The sequence below is a fragment of the Rhinolophus sinicus genome, linkage group LG07 (assembly GCF_036562045.2).
Source record: "Rhinolophus sinicus isolate RSC01 linkage group LG07, ASM3656204v1, whole genome shotgun sequence".
NCBI lineage: Eukaryota > Metazoa > Chordata > Mammalia > Chiroptera > Rhinolophidae > Rhinolophus > Rhinolophus sinicus.
In genome coordinates this window covers 105,282,110-105,299,383 of record NC_133757.1, presented here as the reverse complement: position 1 = coordinate 105,299,383, position 17,274 = coordinate 105,282,110, and the positions used below count along the sequence as shown (strand labels likewise).

At 38.8% G+C, this 17,274-nt stretch overlaps 1 long non-coding RNA gene across 1 annotated transcript in view; it reads right to left on the bottom strand.

Annotated features, from left to right (window-relative positions):
• Positions 1-17,274, bottom strand: part of LOC141572740 (uncharacterized) — a 182,998-nt gene that overhangs the window by 163,620 nt on the left and 2,104 nt on the right. Inside the window, exon 2 of the long non-coding RNA XR_012498189.1 lies at positions 10,911-11,065. This is a non-coding gene — a long non-coding RNA (uncharacterized LOC141572740). The remainder of the gene's footprint in view (positions 1-10,910; positions 11,066-17,274) is intronic.

Sequence of the window (17,274 nt, the reverse complement as noted above, 5' to 3'; positions counted from 1 at the left end):
TATACACAGGGAAATTTCCCTTTTAAATGTATAGTTTTATCAGTTCTAACAAATGCATACAGTCATGTAACTATCACCACAATCAAATGTGGGGGCTAAAAAAATAATGTTTTTCCTCCCACCTTCTAAGTTCTTCTAGCTGAGCTAATAATCAAATTAACAAAGATGGATTAACAGGAAGAAATCAAAATTTTAATGCATACACCTGGGGAACTCACATAGGCATGAAAATTCCCAAGACAGTGAAGCAACATTGGGTATATAAGTCATTTGGACAAAAGAGAAAAGGGGGGGAAGGGGTATTAGATTTCGGAATTAAGAAGAAGGGGCAATTCAGGAAGAACAGAACACACATGGCAGGAAAATTCTTGCCAGGCATCTCAGAAACAATGGGACACAGAGGGTATCTAGCTAACAGGTACCTTCCTGACGTCCTCTTATTTATCACTTAATTCTAATTAAGCTAAGGTAGCATTCTAAGATTCACTTCCTGAAGCAGGTTTCTCTGTCTGCATCACTTCAGCAGGAAAGGTGGGGAAGGGCTAAAGGTTCTTTCTGAGGTTTGTTTCTTTAAAGTTAAGATACCAAAAAGCAGCTTCAGGGTGGCAGAATTTTGGTTCCCTTCACAAGATACGAAACATTTCCATTATCCCCCAAAGTTCCCTCAGGCCCCTTTGTAGTCAGTTCTGATGGCTCAGCCTTAGCCCCTGGCAACCACTCATCCCGTTTCTGTCCCTATAGTTTTGCCTTTTCCAGAACGTCATATAGTTGAAATCATACAGCATACATATGACTTCTGGATCTGACTTCTTTTGTGACTTAACATGATTCACTTCAGATATAGACATGTCATTGTATTTATCTGTAGCTTGTTCCTTTTTATTAATATATGAACGTACCATAGTTTATTTATCCATTAACCCACTGAAGGACATTTGGGGGTGATTATTAATAAAGTTACTATAAACATTCAAGGTTTTTGTGTGCTATGAGTTTCATTTCTCTCTGGCAAATACCTAAGAATGAAATTGCTGGGTCATCTACTAAGTGTTTGTTTAACATTATAAGAAATTGCCAAACTGTTTCACTAAAGGGCTGTATCATTTTGTTCCCACCAGCAATGTGTGACAGTTCCAGTTGTCCCATATCCAGCTCATCCCTCGTTATTGTCAGGTTTTATTTTGGTCATTATGATAAATATGTAGTTGTAGCTCATTGAGGATTTAGTTTGTATTTCCATAATGATTAATGGTATTGGACATCTTTTCACATGCTTATTTGCCATTCATATAGCATCTGTGGTGACATGTCTGTTAAAATTTTGCCCATATTTTATGATATTGCTTGTTTTCTTACAATTGAGGTTTGAGACTTCTATACATCCTACACATAGCCATTTATCAGATATGGGCTTTACAAATATTTTCTCCCAGTCTGTGGTTTGTTTTTTTATTTTCATAACACTGTCTTCCAAAGTGCAAAAATTTCCAATTTTTACAAAGTCTAACTTATCAACTGGATTGTGTTTTTGGTTTTGGTATCTAAGAACTCATTGCTAAACTCAAGGTCACAAATATTTTTCTCCTGCGTTTTCTTCAAAGATGTATTCGTCCATATTATTGTTGTTGTTTGTTGCTATTATATCAGGGTCTAATTCTGCCAGCACCTTTCATTGACAATCTATCCTTTTTCCACTGGATTACCTTTGCATTTTTGTTGAAAATAAACTGAAGATGTATGTGTCGTTCTATTTTTGGACTCAACTCTCTATTCTGTTCAATTGACCCATGCGTTTATCCTTTCACCAACACAAGACTATTTCGATTATTGTAGCTTAATAATAAACTTTGAAATAAGATATCATTGGGTTCTCAATTTAAAAAAAAAACGGTTTGGCTATTCTAGTTTCCATATACATTTTATAATTAACTTATTGACTTTTACAAAAAATCCTACTAAGATTTCACTTGAGATTGCATTGAATTTATAGATCAGTTTGGGGGAAATTATAATCTTAATAATACTGACACATGCAATCCATAAATATAATATATCTCTTCGCTTATTTAGGTCTTACTTGGTATTTTAAGTATTGCAATTTTCAGAATACAGATCTTGCATAAATTTTGCTAGATGTTAACCTAAATAATGGCACTTTATTTTAAATGGTGTACATTTAATTTCAATTTACAATTTATCATTGCTAACGTATAGAAATACGATTGTTTTTGGTATATTGATTTCGTATCCTTCATGCTTGCTAACCTCACTTACTAATTCTAGTAGCTTTCTTAATGGGTTCTTTGGGATTTTCTATTACACTATTTTGATGTTTACAAATGGAGACAGTTTTATTTCTTCCTCTTAAATTTATATGCCTTTTATTTCTTTTTCCTGTGTTAGTGCACTGGCTAGGACTTCCAGGAAAATTTTGGATACAAGTGGTGAGAATGGACAGTCTTACCTTTCTTCCCAATCTTAGAGAAAAATTATTCAGTTATCATTAAGTATTATATTAACTATAAGATTTTTGTCGATGCTCGTTACCAGATTGCGAATGTCCCCTTTATTCCTAATTGTCTGAGAATTTTTTTTAAATCATGAACAGACTTCAAATTTCATCAAATACTTTTTCTGCATATATTGAGATGATCATATAGTTCTTCTTCTTTAATCTGTTTATATAGCAAATTACATTGACCAATTTTTAAAACGTTGAACAAGTCTTGCTCTCATGAAATAAATCTGACTTGATCGTGATGTATTATTCTTTTTATATATTGTTGGGTTCAATTTTCTAATATTTAGTTTACAAATTTTACATTTATACTCATAAGGGATACAGTTTGTCATTTTCTTTTCATGCAATATCTTTGTCTGGTTTTGGTATCCAAGTAATGCTGGCCTCATAAAATAAATTAGGAAATGGTTGCTCCTCTTTTATTTTCTAAAAGCATCTATGCAATATTGGTATTATTTTTTTCAAATCATCTGGTAGAAGTTTTCAATAAAGCCATCTTAAGCTCTAGTTTTCTTTATACAAGGGCTTCTAACTACTCGCATAAATTACATTTTCTTAATAAGATATAGGGTGATTCAGATTATATATGGCTTCTTAAATATGCCTTTTAAGAAATTTGCCCTTTCATCCAAGTTGTTGAATTTATAGACATAAAGTTCATAATATTCTCTTACTAGTCTTTTAATGTCTGTCTAATTTGTAGTGATCTTCCCTTTTCATTCCTTATATTGGTATTTGAGCCTTTTTTCTTGAGCAAGCTGGGTGGAGGCTTATCAACTTTATTGACCTTAAAAAACCAACTTTTTGTTTTACTGCTTATCTGTACTGTTTTCTGTTTTTGGTGTTAATAATTTCTGCTTCTATCTTTATTATTTCCTCCTCCCTGATTATTTTAGGTTTAGTCTTTTTTAAAGTGTTTTAAAGTGAAAGCTTAGATTATTTATTTGAAATCTTATTTTCTAATTAGGTGTTTATAGCTATACATTTCCCGCTAAGCACTGTTTCCATTGCTCCTCAAAAATTTTGATATGCTGTTTTTGTTTCAGTTAAATTTCTAATTTTCCTTGTGACATCTGCTTTGACCATAGGTTATGTAGAAGTATTTTTAATATCATTAAATATTAGAAAATACTTAAATTTCCATTTTTAAATTAAATAATATCATTTAATGTCTAAATATTTTTTACCTTTCCAGATATCTTTCTGTTGCTGACTCCTAGTTTAATTCTACCGAACTGGAAATATGGTCAGAGAACATACTTTGTTATTATTTCAGTTCATTAAAATTTGTTAAGATTTATTCTATGGCCCTGAACATGATCTATCTTGTGATTGTTCCATGTATACTCAAAAAGAGAATATGTATTCTGCTATTGTTGGGTGAAGTGTCCAATTAATGTAAACTAGGTTGTTGGTTGTTAGTGTTGTTCAATCTCCTATCTCCTTACTGATTTTCTATTTGTTCTACATATTGCTGAGACAGGAGAGTTGAAATCTCCAGTTATAATTTTGGATTTATTTATTTCTCTTTTAACTTCCATTAGTTTTGCTTCATGTATTTTGAAGTACTATTGTTAGATACATATCTCTTTAGGATTATTATGTTTTCTTGATAAAGTTACCCCTTTATTATTATGTTCCATTCTTTTTAAATCCTGATAATATTCCTTGTTCTAAATTCCACTTTATCTGATATTAATAAAGTCACTTTAGCTTTCTTTTGATAAGTATTTATGTGCTATATATTTTTTCATCCTCTCACTTTTTAAATTAAATTTATTGGGGTGACATTAGTTAATAAAATTATATATGTTTCAAGTGTACAATTCTATAATACAACATCTATATATTGCATTGAGTGTTCACCACCCAAAGTCAAGTCTCCTCCCGTCCTTTTCCTTTTAACCTTTCTATATTTTCATATATAAAGTGGGTTTCTTGGAAAGAGTATCTAGTTGGATATTGCATTTTTATTTAATCTATCAATTTCTGTCTTTTAATTGCTGTGTGCAGTCATTTACATTTAATACAATCATTGATATGGTTAGACTTATATTTGTCATTTTGCTACTTATTTTTCACTTGTTCCATCTGTTATTTGTCTCTTTTTCTGCTTGCTTATAGATCGAATACTTTTTATTCCATTTTATCTGTAAAACTGGTTTATTATTTATATCTATTGTTTTTTTTATTTTAATGGATGCCCTAAGGTTTACAATATACACCTTAATTACAGGCCACCTCTAAAAATGTTATAAATTTTCATGTATAGTGTAAGGACCTTACAGTGTAAACTTTCAATTCCTCCCTCTTGTTTTTTGTTCTATTATTGTCATACAGTTTACTTCTACATATGGGATAAACCCATGATACATTCTTACTATTTTTATTTTAGAGAGTCAATATCTTTTGTTTTAGAGAATGTACAAATAAGAAAAAGTATTTTTATATTCATTTCAACCATTTCCAGAGATTTTTAATTTGGGGGAACTGGATCTAAGTTTTTGTTAGATATCATATTTCCTTTTCCTGGAAACTCCTAGAAGAGCTTTCGTTAACATTTCTTGAGGTACAGAGTTGTTGGTAATAAATTGTCTCAGCTTTTGCTTATCTAAATAAGTGTTTATTTCACCTTCATTTTGAAAGATATTCTCACTAGGTATAGAATACTGGGTTGACAGGTTTTTTTCTTTCTTTCAGTACTCTAAAATTTTCATTCTATTGTCTTCTATATTGTGTAGATTTAGAACTGAAAGCAGTTGTAATTATTATCCTTTTTTTTTTTTTTTTTTGGTATATGGTTTTCAGGAGTTTGCATATGATGTGTCCAGTATATAGTCTCCTCATCCTCATCCTCGTCCTTCTTTTATTTCTCCTGCTGAAGGTACTCTAATCTTCTTGACTCTGTCAATTAGTGTTTTTCTTTATTTTGAGAACATTCTATGCCATCACTTCTTCAAATATTTTTTCTTCCCTAACTCTTTCAAGTATTGCTTCTACCCTATTCTCTTTCTTTCCTTTTGGGATTTCAGATACACGTGCATTAGATCATTTTATATTGCTGAATGATTCTATTCTCTTTTTCTCATTTTAATTTTCTTTTGGTGTTTCAATCTGGGTGATTTCTATTGAACTGTTTTCAAGTTCACTGAGCCTCAGCTGTGTCAATTCTGTTTGAGCCCTTAAAGACATTCTTCATCTCTGTTACCCTGTTTTTTTGTTTGTTTTGTTTGACTCAAATTCTCCATCTTCATGCACGCTGACCATTATCCTGCTAGAGCTTTTAAATATTAATCATAGCTATTTCCTGTCTGATAGTAACAACATCCAGGTCATCTCTAAGTTTTATTATGTTGACAACTTGTCTCTTAACAATGAGTTGATTTTTCTTGCTTTTTTGTCTCTCGTAATTTTTGGTTGAGTGCTGGACATCATATTTAGAATAAGAGACTGAGGTAAATATTATTTATGTCTGAAAATGAACATGCCTTTTTGTTATGCCAGGCCTTTGGTGTGAGGTTGAGACAATCTAGTCAGAAGTTGAGGTGGATTTGAATTTTATTATTCTTATGGCCCTCTTCAGTGCACTACTAGCTTCAACTATTTCTAACGCAGTGGTTCTCATCCAGGAGTGATTTCATCCCCAGGGGACATTTAGCAATGTCTGCAGATGTTTTTGATTGTCACAACTGGGGTGGGGGTATCATACTAGAATTTAGTGTGTAGAGGTCACAGATGCTATTAAATATCCTCTGCAATGCGCAGAACAGCCTCCCACAGCAAAGAATTATATGGCCCAAAATGTCAGTAGTGACAAAGTTAAGAAATTCTGGTCTATCTCTGCCTTATGTTTAGGGTGCTGGGTACTCTACCCTCATTTTTCAGTTTTCCTTATGTGCCTATGCTTCAAGGACGATCTCTTTCAACGCTTTTGCTCCTCATCCAACAGGAGACAGCTGTTACTTGAGGTTTGCTACCTTGCTGGTGGAAGGGAGGAGAGGAGTGGCATCTTTGTTGTCCTGGTTCACCCTGTCTTAGCCAGGTTCTATGTCCTGAGTCTTGGTTTTGGGGCTTTCTCAGTGATCCTGCCCCTCCTCCTGATGGCAGCCAAACTCTGCTTTGTATCTTTGGTGGGTGTTGTGTGGAAGAGAGCTTCCTGCCCTCCCCCAGCAGTAGGAGGCCTCTTATCATATTGCAGTAGGATCCTTGGCCCAGGATGCCTCCTGCCCCTTCTCCAGAGGTAGAGGCATTTTTTTTCTTTACCTTTTCCCCTGACCTGTGGTGTCAGGGTTTGTTGCCCACCTTAAGAAGCCCAAGGCTTTTGCTTCATAGGAGAGAAGGCTTGACCTTCCTGCAGTAACAGTTGCCCCTTCCTCCACGTCTGCTCTCTCAGGTTACCCACCCTGCCACCAGTCTTATCTGTGAGCACCCAGAGAAGGTTCATGTAGGATGCAAACCATTAAAAAAATAATAATAATTTCTGAACCAATGAGAGAGAAAATACATGTAGGGAAACTTAACATACCCACACACCCCAATACCCAAAACCTAACCCTCCCACCTGAAGAAAATAACTCTTTATGGCAGAGAATGAGCACATTCAGACTTTAATCCAAATGAAGTTAAAATAGATGGAATCTAGTCTATGATCACTTTTAAGCTCTTCTCAGTTCTCCATATTTGATGACCTTGAGATTGTGGACCTTTATACTTTGAATTATATACTTATACATTTTTTTCCTGAATCAAGAGCATAAAAGTTTATGATTCATCCAGAATGAATTAGAATTTTTTTTGGCATGTATACAAGAGGAAGTAATCCATACTGCAATCTTACAGCACAGCTCCAACATAACTTGTATATTTGTGTAGTAACAATGACCATCTTGCTGAATCTGTGTGAGGAATGATTTATCATGCTCTCTACTCTCAGTCTTGTATTTGGGAGTTTTGCAAAGGACCAGGAAGAAATGAACAGGGCAAACCATCTGGGGTAATTCAACAGGAACACAACCACACTCTGCAAATAGGCCTTTGAAAGTATTTTTCTGTTTTTTCCTTTTTTTTTTTTTTTTTGCCTACAGGGAAAGATTGCCCTTCCCTCTTTCCTCCCCCATGAGAGTCACACAAAACAGAAGCAAATACTCTGGTCTCCAGATGAAGGTTGATGATAGTTTCATTTCTTGAGAGCAAAATAACCTTCACTCAATATGCTCACACGGATGGACAGGCACAGGCAGACACAGTTATTACTAGAAAAAGTAAAGCTGTCACTGAACATAAAAACAAACAAACAAACCGACCACTAACCTGAAGGTCTACGGGCAATGCTGTGGTAGGTCAGTGCACATGACATGAGGCTTGGAAACTCTATTTTTGATCGCCTTTCTAATTTACTTTGATTAAATAGAACTAATTTGTAATAGTAACTGGCAGTCAGCCCTTGGAAAGGGTGCTTCTAAATTTAAAATTCAATTTTAATTCATTTCAACAAATGTTTATTGAGCCCTTTCTAAGTGCCAGGTAATACGCTAGCGCCTAGGGACAGAGATGTGAACAAGAAATATGGTGGCCCTGCCCACAGCCTAGAGAAATGTCACAATGATGATTATCCACTGATTTCCCTCATGATACATCAACTCTAAAACCCTTTCTGGGATTCCAACCCATGCCTGCCACGTGGTCAATCACCTGGGGCTACTTCATAGACCCAGGGTTCATATGCCTGTATGTAGTAGTGACGGGGTTTGCAGGGAGATGGAGCAGCCGGGCTGGCAGTGCTGGTGTTGCTGGTGTGGGTGGGACTCGCCACAGCATCTAGGGCACTGCAGCATGACTGGGGACATTGTTCCCAATGTGCAGGCCCTGCAGAGCCTCAGCAACTACGCTGTGCGCTAAATGTTACAGCTTCTGTATGTTCCTTTCCTGCTTCAGTCCACCAGAATCCATTTCTGTTGCATGCCACTCAGAATCCTGACAGAATCCTGAGTATATTGTTGGACTTTGGCCCCTCGAGAACACTCTGTTCCATTTTAAATCACACGTGGAAAAATACCCGGGGAGTAAGTAACTGAATTATGTTCTGTGTGGCTCTGACATATTTTATCGAATTAAGAAAGCCCTCTAAACAGTAGTTCTCAGCTGCAGTACGGGTTCATAAGGTACCATCGTCAACTGTGGGTGGTGCCTCTATTAGTCTGTTACAAATGAAAAACTGAAGTTTAAGGATTGAACAGGTTTAATGGTACCACTGTCACTTGCATTCATAGGTGCTTCTTGAGTTGGAGAGAAAGAATGGGAACTAGGGTGCTGGGAATATTTTCATACACTAGTTTATTCTCCTTGGGCTGCAGCTCGAGAAGTGTCTTGGGTGTAGGCGACATCTGCATTAAACCACATAGTCTTTCCCACGTGTAGGGGAGAGCCCACTTGCACACACTGAGCAAACACCACTTCAGGGAGGCCTATATTTGCAGAACGGGGTCCATTCAGGGTGCATGTGCTCCTTGCAGGTACTCACGGGCAGCTTTCGCGGCCATGATATCAACCCATCCATCAGTAGTCTTTCATATTAAGTTACAGAACATATATCATGGGGGCCCAATTTAACTTGAGGACAAGGAAATGTTTTAAATTCTAGAGCTGCTCCAAGCCATATGAGACCAGTCATGTTGTGTAACCTTTCTTTACTATTTCTATGCAAGCTCTATGCACAGCTGTTGCAAGGTACGATTTTATACTTTGCCCAGACTATGGCACCTGTTGTAGGCAATTTGAAATAAAAACAAGTTGGTGGGAAACATGATAAGATATCCGAGAGCACATTTCACTCACTCAGAATACCTCCTCAGACTATTCCATTTCAGTAAACTCCGCAACCATTCTTCTTTGTCATTATTTGCCAAGAAAGGGGAAATATATAACACATCTCTTTTTATGGAAAACAAATCAGCACTCTGCTGGTCCAGGGGTTACAGACACAGACTTCTTTTGCTTACTCTCCCGCAGCCTTTTCTCCCCTCTCTTGTTTATGCTAGTATTTCCTCCACCCTTTCAATTTGTCACAGTTGCCTTTCCCAAGAAAGCTTTCATTTCCTCTTGTTTCTCTGTTCTGCACTCCCTCACCCCTTGTTTTTTATGAGAGGACACTGCGTCCCTGGCATGCCAGGAAAAGGAAACAAATTAATGCCACAGGCCCCTCAGGGTGGACATGTCTGGCTCATGGGCAGAGGAGGGGCCTGGCTTCAGGGTTACCCACCAATGTAACCCTGAGGTGTCCTGCTCTGGAGCTCATGCATGCCCCTCCCACCTCAAAATTGTCTCCTTGACCGTGACATTGCTTAGGGCTGCCTTGAGAAAGAGCTTGGCAGCTGACAGTATCTACCAGGATCAGAAAAGAAGATTTGGAAAGCGGACTGTACTATTGACCCTGCTAGTCTCCTTGATTCATTGCCTGATACCCAGACTGCTTTTTGATTTTTTCGTTTCTGTTCTGAAAATGAGAGTGCTAATATCTCAATTCTTTATCAGCAAATGTTATTTTGACAACCTGTGAGGAGGCTGGGATAGAGGGGCATACAAAACTCAGGGTAGGACACAGAAAGAAGAGATGTGAGATAGGCAGACTGTGTCTAAGAAAATGGGGCCCAGAGAATGGGGTAGGTGGTCTGCTAGGGCAGAAGAAGAACTGGATTTAGAGCTAGACATACATAGGTTCAAGCCCCAGCAACTCTGCTTGATCAGTGTAATGGTCTTGGGGAAGTCACTCTGTTACTTTGAGCTTCGGTTTTTCAGTGGTAGAAAGCAGATCACGATAACTTCCTTGTAGGGTTATTGCATGGATTTAAATAGACAATGTGTATAAAATACCTAGTCAGTGCCTGACTATTAATAGCTGCCCCATAAATTCCAGCAAATATTTTCAATACATATAATACCATTGGAAATATGTTCTTCAATGGGAGGAGTGATTCTAGTGGTAATTTTTCAGCTCCTTGAGCACCAATGTCTGCCGACCGTTACGGCAATTGATACGGCTCCACCATAACCTCACATTCTAAGTTAGTCATCTCTGGGGTCTGCATTGAGCAGGATTGTTTCGGGGACTCTGTGCCATCATTAGCACATATGCCACAGCAACATCTGTTAATGGAAAATGCAGACAGGCCAAGGCACAAAGCAGAAAAGAGGGCCTTTGGGACCTCACTTCCACAAAGCCTCCATTTCAGGGAACCACGACAGGCAGTGCCAGCCCTTCCTGTGTTAGCTGCCTTCAGTGTCACCTCTCCCTGCCCTGATTTCTCCTTCATGCTTTGCTCCAGCTAAGGCATTTGATCTCAGTGTGCCTCAGGAAACCAATCTCCTCCTCACCACCTGAACTCTTGCTTACCTTCTCCAGGAGCACAGCTGCCACTCACTTCAATGGAGCTTCCAGAACACAAGCAAGGAGAAAGCGCAGCCAGAGAGGGGCCTGCGGCAGGTGCAGACGGGGGCTCCTGGCCTGAATGCTGGCTCCAGATGTGGAATCCTTGAAATGACCAGGAGCTGCACGAGGGACCAAATAAAAGAGAAAAAACAGCTTTTACACCTTCACCAACCTATGCCTCGAGAAGCCTCAGTATGCCCCAGTGTCTGCTAAATAGAAAGGACCTACTGACATGACTTAGGGGGTTAGTGTGGAAACAGAAACCTGCAAAGATCGTAGTAAACTCATAAAGAAAAATTACCCTACAGAAGGATGATTAGTATTCCCATGTTAAAATTTTTCAGCTGAAAAGGTCCAACCTCTCTCTATTTCTTTCTTTACAGCTTTATTTACATAGACTTGAGGCACAGTAAATTGTGCATATTTAAAGTGTAAATGTGATGAGATATGACATATTTACACACTTATGAAACTTTCACCACCCTCAAGATTATCAACGTAGCTATCACCCTGAAAGCTTCCTGTCGTCCTTTATCTTTTTCACCTATCACCCCTAGATCGCCACAATACGGGATTCTTTTTCTGTCATTATAAATTAGTTTCACAAAATTTTATTCAAAAACATTTTTAGTAGCAAAATAGTTTTATCAAATGACTCATAAGGAACCCAAATTCTAGCAGACACTGTTAGTAGAGTTCCAACAGCCTTTCTCGCCTACGGCCATGCTAGCTGAGCTCAGGTTTTATTCAGGGTCCGTGTCTCCCCTCCATGATTTAAGAAAGGCCAATTATGGTGGGACTTCTCCTTGCTGTGACTGGTGTAGACAGGTTCTGGGTAATGAAATGCCAGGGGAGGCCTGTTCCGGGGATTCTGGAAAAAATTACTTGCTCCTAAAAGACACTTGGCCATTTTCTGCCTACTGGATATTTCCATGTGGGCAGGGGATGCTTGGAACTATGGGCAAGCATCTTGCTATCTCAAGGGGAGTTAACCCAAAGACAACACCCCAAAGAAAGCAAAACAGAAAATGGGAGGAACCTGCATCCTCTATAAGGTTGCTGAGCCATCAAATTGACCCTGAAATTTCTTTCGATATAAGATGAGAAGTCCTCTTGTTGCTTAAGCCATTCTGAGTTTGGGCTTTCTGTAATTTGCAACAGTTAGCATTCTGATACATTAATGTATAAAACAGATTAAAATTGACAAATTATTATGGAATATATTTTATAAGCCTTAATTCATAACTTTTACTTATTAGAAGTCAATCAAGGAAATAATGGAAAATCTTTGTGTCACACAATTTAAAATGGGGAGTTAAGGAGGTAGATTAAAGTCATATCAGTCTAAGCATCCAATTATTTCAGGATTTTGTTTTGATTACATAATAGGGAGAAAAGTCTAATTCCCACACATGAGTAGCAGCAAATAGAGACAGTTTTTGAAAAAAAGTTTCCTTTGCAAACTCAAGACACTTTTCAGTTCATAGTGATAGCAAGAAAAGCTTTATTCCAATATCTGGGCTCATACACACAGTGTTATGTTGGCAGGGATAAGTTAATGTGTTGATTCTTAAAAGTTGGTATCTATTATATGTTTATAATTAAAAGCATATGGTATTTTACACTTTTAATTAAAGTATTTGCAAAATTCCCCAAAGATCTCATAGAATCTTAGGTTCCTCAGAACACACTTTGAAAACTTCTGTCCTAAGTGTAATTAAATTATGCTGATTATGTATAATTAATTTAAAATCCAGGTTCCAAATATGGTAGACAAGATCCTTCCCTCTTGCTCTAACTCCCGTTTCCAAGAGCTCAAAGCCAGACCTTGTCTGTCATTCAAGTCTGGCAAGAAGACAAACACTCCATTAGCATAATAGGAGATGTGCTGCAGGAGATTATGATTCACAGAGGAAAAGGGCTGACTGTGGGACCAGACCCTACAGATGGCCTCTTTTCCCTTACCTCCTCCTCTCTCCTGGTCCAAACCATGCCTTACCCCCCATGTCCTCCCCCAGCAGCAGAACCACACTGAACAAAAACTGACAATCCACACCGAGGCCAGCCAAGAGAAAATAGGAGCTGTACAGGTAACTGTGAGCTTGCTGGGGCAAATGAGTCATGGACCAGAATGAAAGAGAGAGGAGGAGGGAGTAAGGGAGTTCACCCAGAGGACACTGTCTTTGCCAGCTGTGTATTTGGTTTCATAATGGATCTCTGGAATCCAGGACTAACGCCCGTCTGGAAGATGAAGAAAGTGAGGAAAGTCACTAATTTCCAACACCTATTGTGATGGTTTTAAAATATGTCCATGAAATCTGTTCTCTCCCTTTGAAAGGTGGAATCTTAATTCCCCTTCATTGTGGGTTGTATTTAGTGACTTACTTCTAAGCAATAGGATGCGGTGGAAGTGATGGTATAAGACGTTAGAGATTAGGATATGAAAGGCACAGTGGCTTGCTCCCTGCTCTCTCTCTTGGATGGCTCACTCCAAGGGAGGCCAGCTGCCATGTCATGAGGATGCTCAAGCAGACTTTACTGGAGGTCTATGTGGTGAAGAACTTGTGAAAGTGTCACAAGTGTGTACATAGGTCAAATCTCATATTTGAAAGTTGCTAAGAGAATAGATCTTAAACGTTCTCCTCACAAGAAAAAAAAGTTTAACTATGGGAGGTAATATGTTAACTAAACTTACTGTGGCAATCACTTCTCAATATACACATATTTTGTACACCAAAAATTCATACAACGTTATATGTCAATTATATCCCAATAAAATACACATGCAGTTGCCCAAAGGAGGTTTATTGATGTGTTCCATGGTTTGTTTCTCCAAGAATCCATCTCCCTGGACCCAGAAGAGTGATTAGTTCTGCTGAATCTGGGAAGTGGAAAACCATTGCTTCCCAGCCCAGGGGCAAACTCCACTATCTTTACCAGCTTTAAAACTTCAAGAACACCTCCTAGAACTCCCGAATGTGGTTTATAGACCACACTAAGACCACTAAGATCAAAGGGAAAAAAGAGAAATGGGAGGAAAATAACCAGTATTTTGCATAACTTCTCCCAGCATCCATTAAGAAAATTAACTATGACTGTATTTGCAGCCATAGGCTTCTATCTTCACCAGCACAAAGGTCAATACATGTTTATTGGCATGGACTTTGCTTTTTGTCTATTTCTTCATTTTTCCTCATTATGTTTTTTTTTTCTTTATTTCCCTTTGACTTTAAAAATAGTCCCTTCTCTTAGGAGAAAAATATAGGTTCTTAATTTAAGTCTACAAATCATATTTGATACATAGTTACATTTTAGTCAAATAAGAGATACCAGTAAGTTTTAGGTCAATAAAAGAGGAAGATGTGATTTATTAAAAGTCAATGGTTTTAGAGTGTGAAAAGAAGTTCCCTAGAATATAACATGGGCAGGAATCCCATAGGCCTATGACAATTTAAGGGTGCAAGCCAGCCTCAAGGAAACAGTCAAGTGTTGATTGTAATCAGGAGGAAGAGGGACAAAAGGAGAAGCAGCAGCAATTGCCAAGAGACACTTGCTGGATCCAATAAACTAATGATCTGTGTGAACTCTAATTATTGTATTTGCAAAACAGTATGTATCAAATTCGTGGACATCACCCCCTTCTTTGTAACACAATAAAGAATTCATTTCATGAAAAATTTTGTGTTTTCCTTAGAGGATTTGGACAAAAACAATGCATCTTTAACTGTGAAAACAGAATAATGGATCCTTGCAAGATTTATCTGAAATCAAATGCAGTTGTCATTCTATATTGATAATCGCTGCTATTCATTATCATATTCAGCCCATCATTTACATGCAGATGACACTATCATTTGTGGTGGTAGATTATGCTGGGAGAAAGCTTAATATTATCTTCAGGCTGATTTAAATGAGCTTTAAGATCATCTGGCACAATCTAAATTACTCTTTAATATTAATGAAACAAAGATCGTGGTATTTGGCTCAAAACAAAAAGTTGGGAGAACTGAAAAACTAGCATGCAGCATGACCTTGGAAAGTGTAAATAAATGTCAAATAGTCAAGACTTGGTGACATATCCTGCCTTCACCTGTGACTGATAATACAGCTGACCTGCAGCAAAGGATAGAAAAATCCCAACTCCTTACTCAAGTAAATGTAATTCTTGTGTGGTTTTTTTTTAATAAGACTATTTTCCATCTCTATAATGTTGCAATTATGTGCCTTGGGTTTTGTTGGTTTTATTTATCTGAATGCAGCTCAACATTTGTTAGCCAAGTTAAAAATGCTTTCTCCTCTCTATCTGGACAGATTTGCCTTGAATTATACATCTCATAAACATTACCGTCTGTCGTCTTTTAAACAATTGGCTAAAAATTAGAAGACTCTCAACATTTTTTTGGCATAATAGCTTCCCTCACACTCTATTCCCCAACATCAGACCACTTAACTCTTCTTTTTCAGTCATCCACATTTTCTCAGCAAAATGTAGCGAAAGGAGAGAAAAAGCCATAGCTGAGAGAAGCAATCCTTTAACAGCCCATAGTATTCAAGCTCCGATGTGCGTGAGCATGTGTGAATGTGCGCACATGTAGGTACTTAAGTGGGAAAATGTCTTAAATTAGGGAGATGACCTTTCTACACCCTTTTACTCCCAAAGGCTTTACTAAATGGGTAGGAAATCCCTCGGCTGCCAACCCAGGGTATGATGGGGTTCGTGGATGCCACAGTTGAAGCAAGATCATGGCCATTTCCTTGGCTGGTTCTTCTGGAGAGAAAGTAGATGAGCCCCGGGCTTGGCCCACCGGGACAGCTCAGCTCCTGGCCAGTGATGGAGCAGAGCCATCTGCAAGTTAGGAACGGGGCACTCAGGATGAAAATGATGAAAGTGTTTGTTCCTTAGGCGGACATCCATCTTTGTTGTTGTTGTTGCTAATGGTTTCCTTTCCTACAACTTGCCTGACTCTTGAAAAATTCATCCTGTCGTGCGGGAGACCCTGCTCATTGCGCCATTTGTCGTGCACGGAGGCCTGCTCGCCGCGCCAGTTTTCAGGTGGGGCGGCCTGAGGGGTCTCTGCTCCCGCTCCCCCCACAAGAACGCAGGACATGGTGAGGCCAAAAAGGAACACCCACGGAGCCATAGGTAGGGGAGTCATACCACTATAGTCTCACTGGAGGCTGGGTTCACCGGACGCGCGACCTGCCATCCGCCTTTCCACCTTTCCGCCAACCGACCGACCGACGACTCTCCTCCACTCTCTCGACCTTGTTCCTCTCCTCTCTTCCGCTCTCCTCTTCTGCTCTCCTCGGCTCTGCTCGGCTCCTCGGCAGTCCTCGGCAGTCCTCGGCTCTCCTCCGTAGCCGCAGCAGTTATACCAGCGGCCAATCGGCTAACCGGCCACAGCCGACGGCCAATCAGCCACAGCCGAGGGCCATCCACCACCCGAGCCAGCACCCTTCCACGTGAGGCCGAGAGCCTGAAACTACTCTCTGGGGCTCTGTCCCCACAATCCAGTCATCAGTGTAATTGACGTTCATCTCTACGGCCTCATCATACCCATTAGCAATACCTGCTGCCTCTTGGGAGCAGAGATTTCATTTCCCAAAGACCTCTGGAGGCATCGTCTCTTAAACGGTGTGTGTACACGTGTCTCAAATCTCATGCTTATCCTGTAATGCCTTTCACTTGCCAATGTTCCTCCATGTCGGCTCTTCTAAAAGAAGGAAGTTGAATCGGAGAAGGGTTGAGTATGTGGGTAGGTGGATGAATGGATGGATAGATGGTTACTATATAGAGCAAGCAATTAGGGCTGTGTTTTGTTGCTGGCTAAACAGACATCCTCTGCATAGCGTTAGAGAGAAAAAAAATGAGAGTGAGGAGAGCAAGAATAGCCTGAGAAAGCCAGGAGGATGACACACTCACGTCTCCAAGGCATGGTATCATGCAGAACTTCACATGTACTAGAAAAGTGTGGAAAACCCATTTGCCTACTGGTAGACCATGCTTGTGTCAAGTGACTATTTTTTATCTTATTGTTCAAGGCTCAGTTGGCTCAGTTATTTAGTCTTATTTTTCAAGGCTTGGCTAAATTTAAATTGGAATTAATTAAAATAAAAAATTAAAATTGAGTGCCTGTTGCATGAGCCACACGTAGGTACTGCAGAATTATAGAACATTTCAACAGCCCAGAAAGGTGCATTGAACAGCACTGCTCGAAAGTGCAACCTCCTTGAAGGCAGAAACGAGACTGTATTCAACTCTGTTCCTAGGTCCCGGCGGATTATCGTGCAGAAATCAAGCAATTAATTAAACTGCTGAATAAAGGAA